This window comes from Thalassophryne amazonica, chromosome 6 (assembly GCF_902500255.1).
Source record: "Thalassophryne amazonica chromosome 6, fThaAma1.1, whole genome shotgun sequence".
In the NCBI taxonomy this organism is placed as follows: Eukaryota; Metazoa; Chordata; class Actinopteri; order Batrachoidiformes; family Batrachoididae; genus Thalassophryne; species Thalassophryne amazonica.
The window spans coordinates 83,738,014-83,745,754 of record NC_047108.1 but is presented as its reverse complement, the minus strand read 5'-3'; the positions used below and the strand labels follow the sequence as shown (position 1 = coordinate 83,745,754).

The 7,741-nt window shown below is 41.5% G+C and overlaps 1 long non-coding RNA gene across 1 annotated transcript; it reads right to left on the bottom strand.

The window, feature by feature from the left end:
• Positions 1–3,453: 3,453 nt before the first annotated feature.
• LOC117512529 lies at positions 3,454–5,722 on the bottom strand. Its single transcript, XR_004561318.1, has 2 exons — positions 5,601–5,722; positions 3,454–4,138 (listed from the first exon to the last, which is right to left on the bottom strand). It is a non-coding gene; the product is annotated as an uncharacterized LOC117512529 (long non-coding RNA).
• Between the last annotated feature and the right edge of the window lie 2,019 nt (positions 5,723–7,741).

The following is a 7,741-nucleotide window of genomic DNA, read 5'->3' as shown; positions in this document are numbered from 1 at the left end:
ATATATATATATATATATATATATATATATATATATATATATATATATATATATATATATATATATATATATATATATATATATATATATATATATATAGTGTGTGTGTGTGTGTGTGTGCAGTCTACACAGGATAAAAAAAAAACATCACAAAACATTTAATTAAATTTAAGTGACTACCTATATATATGCTGCAGGTTACTAACACAAAATTTGAGTTGCAGTATATTGCTTATGTGTGTGATGTCTTCTGTGCCTTCCTCTCTGTCTAATGATGGTGGCTTGGGTGCAGGTTAATTGCAAGGTGAAGAAAGTGCATGAGTGTGAGCTGTGAATTTGAGACAAAAGTGAGGTTTGGTCGCAAAATACTGTGCATGAGTTATTAAATTGATATTTGTTGTTGTTGTTGTTGTGTGTGTGTGTGTGTGTGTGTGTGTGTGTGTGTGTGTGTGTGTGTGTGTGTGTGTGTGTGTGTGTGTGTGTGTGTGTGTGTGTTTGCACATACAGTAAAAACAGCATCAGGTGGGTGTTTTGGAGGAAATCAGGTTAAACGCGTCTGTTTTACTGCAAGCGGCTGACATATATGATTTGTACAAAACTTGTGCACTACATATCTCTGGAATTTATAATAAAACATAACTGCCTGTGTTGCCGAGATATTCATTGTAATTCACCTTGTTTACAGCAACTAGTAACAAATGTCCATAAAACGACAGCAGTGTTCACAGTGTCTCCTGTTCAGGAGCACAGCTGGCTGCAGCCTGCTGCAGGCTGCCTGAGGTGCAGCTGCAGGAACATCATGAAAACATGTATGAGTTGATAGTATGGAACTATTTTTTAATGGATGTATGCGCACATTATGCACTATCAACCTGCACCATTTCTTCGTGCATAAAATCTCATGAAATCAGGAGATTTTTAAGGGAGCAACAGAAAGAAAAAGGTGCACTCGTTTATTTGCATGAGGACAACAAGTACACACACTCAGAGAGACGTGTCTGTCAAACATAAAATACACAACCAGACACAGATAATGACCCTTTACCCCTCACCGTGTCACAAACAGATCAATGCAAACAGCTCATGACATTTATCAGGTGGAGTGAAGGACCTCCACATTAGGACTGATGCTCACCTCAGTGTTTAAGTGGATCAGCATTAATGATATAGAGTCCACAAGGCAAAGGACAAATGCTACTCGTTCATCTCGATGAGAAAATATCAAATAATTCTTTGAGGAATCGTGCATTAGTATGTACAACCTGTGTGTGTGTGTGTGTGTGTGTGTGTGTGTGTGTGTGTGTGTGTGTGTGTGTGTGTGTGTGTGTGTGTGTGTGTGTGTGTGTGTGTGTGTGTGTGTGTGTGTGTGTGTGTGTGTGTGTGTGTGTGTGTGTGTGTGTGTGTAAAAGTTGAAGTGACAGTCCATCTCTCCAGTACACTTTTTTCTCATTTTGCAGTGACTTTTGACATCTGGGACAAAGTGGAGTCTCAGACTTCTTCTTCATGTATCTTAACTGAAGTCAAATGCAAATAAATAAATGATACAATTTTAATTTAAATATTTTTTTTACAATTTTACACAACAATTAAAAACAATTTAAATGTAATGACATTTAATATAACACAATAAAATCAAATAAAAACAATAAATGTTTTTGTCAAATAAACCTAATGTTAAAACAATTAAAAATACAAATAAAATGTAGTTACATGTAACACAAATTAATAAAAAAGTCAACTTTTATTTGATGTAATTACACAATAAAATAAAAATAGCAAACACTGTTAAGTTTACATCATTTGCATGTTAAAACAAATCTGAAGTGACTTGCTACATTATATTGCACGTGCTTTAACCTAAAACTTGAAGAGGCAACAACATGGATTTGTTTACATAATGGAATATATACGTATGATCTCCTACCTTTGATCTCCTACCTTTGATAATGGAGCACTTTGTCTTTACTCATAGCTCGATGTTAACAATTTGATTTATCCTTAAAGCAGGTGTCACCCATTTGTCCAAAGTACAGAAAACTTTGCCTCCAGATTTGTGGAGCTTTAAGATGGACAGCTCGCTCTCGCTCTCGCTCTCTCTCTCTCTCTCTCTCTCTCTCTCTCTCTCTCTCTCTCTCTCTCGGGCTGCTGTTTGTTATATCTCTCCATATATTTCCATGGCACCTTGAGGGGGCCCCTTGCATTCACATCAGGGGCCAGCAGCCTGATGGCTGCGGACAGCTTACGAGGCCGCTTGAATTGTTCACCGGGAACAATGGACTCCTTTGTCGACGTGTTTCTCTTTCTCTCTCCGGACAATACTGGAGGGTCCTTCTGGCTCTCTGCACTTAAGAAATGTTTGCAAAATTACACCTCTTTATGTGGCTCTCAAAACAAAAGCAAACGGCCACTACAACGGTGTGGGAGGGTTTTGGAGGAAGGATGCGCATGTTTTGCGCTTTGAAAACGTCACGACGCGTTTTAAAGTGATTTTTTTTTTCCTCCCTCCAAATTCATTGTTGGGTTTTTAGTTTTCCCCTGCTGAGCTCTTTTATTAGTACGACTTAAGTATTTTTTATGAGAGAAAAACAAGATTATTTTATTTATTTATTTATTTTTACCAAATTAAAACTACAGCTGCACCATGTAAGAGTCTCCCAAAGGATGTTACATCAACTCCTGGAAGTTTTTCTGATGATTTGATGCAGGAATGTGACGTTTAACCGTAAATTCCGTTATAAAATATGAAATGTGTATGTGTGCGTAACGAGTTTAGTGTCGTGACGCACACCGGGCCACTGCCCTCGCTCTGCTCATGAACAGGCCCAAAAAGCTGAAGCACAGCTGCGCCTTTTTGGGGCCTTCAACATTTCGGAAATCGGTATGATTTCTCTGAAAAGCGGAGTTCCAAATTCTCCCACAGTCTCCATTATTATTATTATTATTATTATTATTGAAGGTCTTTGAATTATGTAATTAATGCATGTTGTGCACGTGCACGGAACTCAATCAGCGCTGCAGAACGACTTTTACAAATGCATCATTGTATTCCGCAAATACTTTTTTCAATTTCCCTTCCGAAATGATACGTGATCGACGGCGTTTTGACCGTTTGTTTTCTTTTACGCGTAAAGAATAAACCAAATCTTTACATTCTGCAGGCTGTGACCATGCTGAGAGATAAATGGCCAGTGTGCCGCACCTCGTCACTCGTGTTTTCTTTACATAAAGCGTCTGCTTTTTTTAATGTTTCAATCTTCACCAGCTGCGCGCGTTGCAGGCAAAAAAAGGGAGGAAAAGCGCATTTGTTTACCAAACGCGTTTTGGTGGCGACGCAAAATCAAATGCAACCGCGGTGTGTATGGCACCATAATTCCAATGTGCAGGAGTACACCCCCCCCCCCCCCCCCACACACACACACACACACACACACCACCACCACCCTTTTTTTTTCCTTCTAACGTGCACCTCCAAAGTCCAGGAGCCGCGATTCACACATGGGGCCGACTCTCCTTTCTCTTTTGTTGGGGCTATTGTGGGAGGCTGCGTGTTGGGATTGGGGAGGTGTAATAAGGGAGCTGTGACCCCCCGATGGGGGTGCATTTGCTGTCCAAAGACCATTAGACAGTGACTGAATGAATGGGGCCTGGGTGTCATTGTAATGCACAGGGACGACTCTCCCCTTCATTCAGCTTAAGATGTGGAGGCCGTGCAGCTCCAACGGAGGGAGAGACGAGGGAAGAAATTTCAATTGCACAGGCTCGCTCTCTCTTTGCTTCGTCTCGCTTGGAGGAGAGACACGCGGCCAGTTTGCGCACAGTGCGGCACGACGCGTCGGCTGCTGCTGCAGCCTCCGGAGTCCGCACCAAGGGCCTTTTGGTTTCTTTCTTTCTTTTTTCTTTTTAATTTTTTGGCTGCATCAAATGGACACGAGGTGCGCCGGAGCAGCATAGACGCACCGACGGCAGGAAGAAGCCAAACAAAGGATTTTGGGGGTTGGATCCGACGTGGATTTGTCATATTTGGGACAAAGGACGCTTCTCCCGTATAGCAGGTGCTCTTCAACACCGCCGGCTGTGCGCATTCCCCTCATTTTGAGCTGAGGGTTCTGAACAGGCCTGCAGGAAATTAGTTATCTGCCTGAATGCAAATCCAAGAAGTTCGTTTGAGGTGCAGATTGCGGTGGGACTGCGATTAAACACAAGGATTGGTATTAAAATAGCTAAAAGAAATTACATTCGTTTTTTAAAAAAACTAGATGGTGCGTAAAGGGCAACGGCTTCCTCAGAAACGCCACCGATGGTTCCCCCTCTCCATTTCTTTGTTCAGCCAGCAGTGGGAGGCACATTTAAAAATCCAGTGACATTTTCTTCCGGGACAGAATCAATATTTTCCTGTTCCTGTTTTATTAGAATCCTGGAGCTGCGTAGCGTAAAATCTGACTAGAAATAGCTGGAAATGTTGTGGGCAAACTTGAAAAATAATACACTAACTGATGATGCAGGTTGTAAAATAAATACATAAATAAAAAAAATATAAATTTAAAAAATATAAAAATGAATGCGAAAATATTTAGAAACAGTTCTGTTTGACACTGCAGAAGACATAACTACGTGCTTTGTAACAAATATGACGTGTAATATTAGGTGAAAAAACAAAAATAATTTAGAAATGTGGATGTGAAACTGAAAAAAGAAACGAATATCCACAATCACAACTGCAAACACGAAGTAACTACGTTTTGTCAAAAGGTAAATAAATAAATAAATTATGCGCATAACCATTCTCATTTATTTTGCACAGAAAGTTAACTATTTGGAGTTTTTTTCATGTTCAGGTTATAGAGCGGGAAAAACAAATAATAGAAAGGGACTTTTTTGTCTGAATATATATATATATATATATATATATATATATATATATATATATATATATATATATATATATATATATATATATATATATATATATATATATATATATATATGTGTGTGTGTGTGTGTGTGTGTGTGTGTGTGTGTGTGTGTGTGTGTGTGTGTGTGTGTGTGTGTGTGTGTGTTAAGAAACAAAACTTTGACAATAACGAGAGTCACAGTTGAGCATGTCCAATACAAGCGGCGGTTACTGCCGCAGACAAGATGCGCAATCACCCTGGATGCAAACATTGAAAATATAATTCCAAATATCGGCTGCGGCTATGATCTGGAAACGAGCGCATGACGCTGCCGCAGAAAGTCAAGCCTGTGGTTTCAAGGACATTGGGGGTTGATGAGGATTTGGTTTTAATGGGGATGGGGGAGTGGTGGGGGTAAGAAGGAGGAGAGGACTTGGGTTCTGAGCCATGACGTCACCGTTTGCCCATGTAATCATTTTCCGTTGAAGCCCAATCAGCGGAGACTCGCAATTGTCTACATTGGGAAGAGAGGGGCGCTCTAATCCGGGAGACAGTGGATCACACAGCCCGAGAGAGAGAGAGAGAGAGAGAGAGAGAGAGAGAGAGAGAGAGAGAGAGAGAGAGAGAGAGAGAGAGAGAGAGAGGGTGGGGGTGACATCCACAGGGCTGGATTGTGCCTGAAATGAGTCAGATTAAAAAGACACGTACCGGGTGACTCTTCGTGCAGAGAGGACCTTTGTGAAGATTTTTTTCTCCCCTCCTGCCTCCAACCTCAGAAAAAAACTGCACCTCTGTTCTGCTGTTTTAGTGCGCCGTCTGGCGCATAGAAAACGACATGCTTTCTTCTTCTTCTTCTTCCCAATTGCACCCTGACGAAAACCCCCCCCCCTGCAGTTTGTCATCTGTGTGAGAGGAGAGAGGAGGCATCGCGCGCGTTTTGTCTGAGGGCGTCGATCATGGACACGCCGGGGAGCTGCAAATGGAACATACAGTGCTGCTCGCAGTGGGATGTATGCCTTCTATCTGTCACTTTTGCTTTCTTCTCTGTGTCACTCGTATGTTTGTGTATTGCTTGTAACCTGAACCGTTAGGATGAAGGACAATGGGTGTCCCGCGGAGTGACGCGTAAAGACGCACAAGCCGGGTTACGAGTGTTTGCAAAAAAAAAAAAAAAAAAATACAAAGGCGCAGGCTTTTACGTGACGTCCTCCGATTTGGGGATGGATGTTGTTTTTTCGTTTGTTTTTGTAGTGTCAAGCTGTGGCGCAGTGATATCAATATTTTACCGCGTACATAAAGAGACTCTGGGGAGGAATGTGGCCGCGCGCGTCACTGGTGCTGTAAATCGGCTTTAGATTTGAGTGCGTGCGTGCGCGCACGTTCGTGCGTGACTGTGACGTACCAAAATCAGCTTGAGACGTGCCTGTGAGCGTGCACGGAAACGGGAGGCTGCTTAAAAAAAAAAATCGCAGTGGCGCTGTCTTGTTGCATCCTCCGCCGCAGGTTTGTGTGTGTCTTCGGCGTGCACCCGTCTGCAGGGGAGAAGGGGTTATCACTCTGCGTGTTCACAGCGGACCTTGATTTAATGTCCATACAATTAAGGCACGCGGTGAATGCCAAGAGAGGAATCTACACAGCATCGTGCTTCACGTTCGGTCACCGGCGCGTTATTTTGGCTCGGTGGCGTTCACGGGCCTGCATGGCACAAAGCTGACTGCTGGACTGTCACTCCGCAGCGTGCGTGTGTGTGCATGCGTGTCAACAGGCCTCTGTGTGTGTGTGTGTGTGTGTGTAGGATGCTTTCACTGCATGTGCGCAATGCGCACTTTAATAGGCGTTTGCTTTTTGTTTTAATTGTAAAAATAAATAAATAAAAATCAGCCGCCAACTCAAATAGCGCATCTTTATTCAGAGTATTTTTAAATCGCAGCACGCATACTTTTATTTATATAGCAATGTCTTGAAAGTAGGCCGATTTAAATTCATTGCTGCCTTCACTGTTAACTTTATTTTGAATCTATGATACTGACAGGTTTGCCTCATTTTTTTAAAAGTACGCCTGAGGTAAACCAGTTTAACTGGTCTAAAAATACAGCGCTTTAACCAGACGTGATCTGACGTTGCAAAATGTTAAAATGATAATAAATGCTACCAGATTTTCCAATTTCCTCTTTAATTTCCTTTATGGAAGATCGTGCTAGTGTGAAACATCTCCAAAGAGGTTATGTTGGCAGTTTGGGCCAAAATCGCACGTTTAAATTTCACAACAAACCAAACAATTCCAGCAGCTCCCGCAAACACATCTTTATGTGTCTGAAAGCTCTGGGTCAAACCTAACTAAAGGGATTAAACAAAAAAGCTGCTGATGGCAGGATGGAATTAACACGTAAACCAATGCCATCTACAGGCGCGCGTCTGACAACGCATCATTCAAGATGTGGCTTTGCGTTGTGAAGGACATTTGGCTTAATAAAAGCCTAAACTCAGGGCTTTTATGCGTCAATCTATATAAAAGTGTATTTAAAAAAGTGGAAAATTCCAATTATAAAAGTCTAATGTAGGCTTAGCCCACAAAGGAGGCAGGCAGGTCTTTTCATGCAACTCGGACAAACCCGGCTGTCATAACGTGAACCGGCTTTATCATATATATTATTTTATCAGTTAGGTAGTATGGAGAATGAGCCAAATTGTGTTCATAAAAATGTTTATTGCATAGAAGTGATTCACAAGGCTGACAGAAACAAAACACCTTTGTATTATAATTTGATGAAAATGCAGTAAATTTAGTAATATTTTTATGCAGAACAAATGTTTATACTGAGCTGCAGCCTGATACAGAGGTGCAGAGA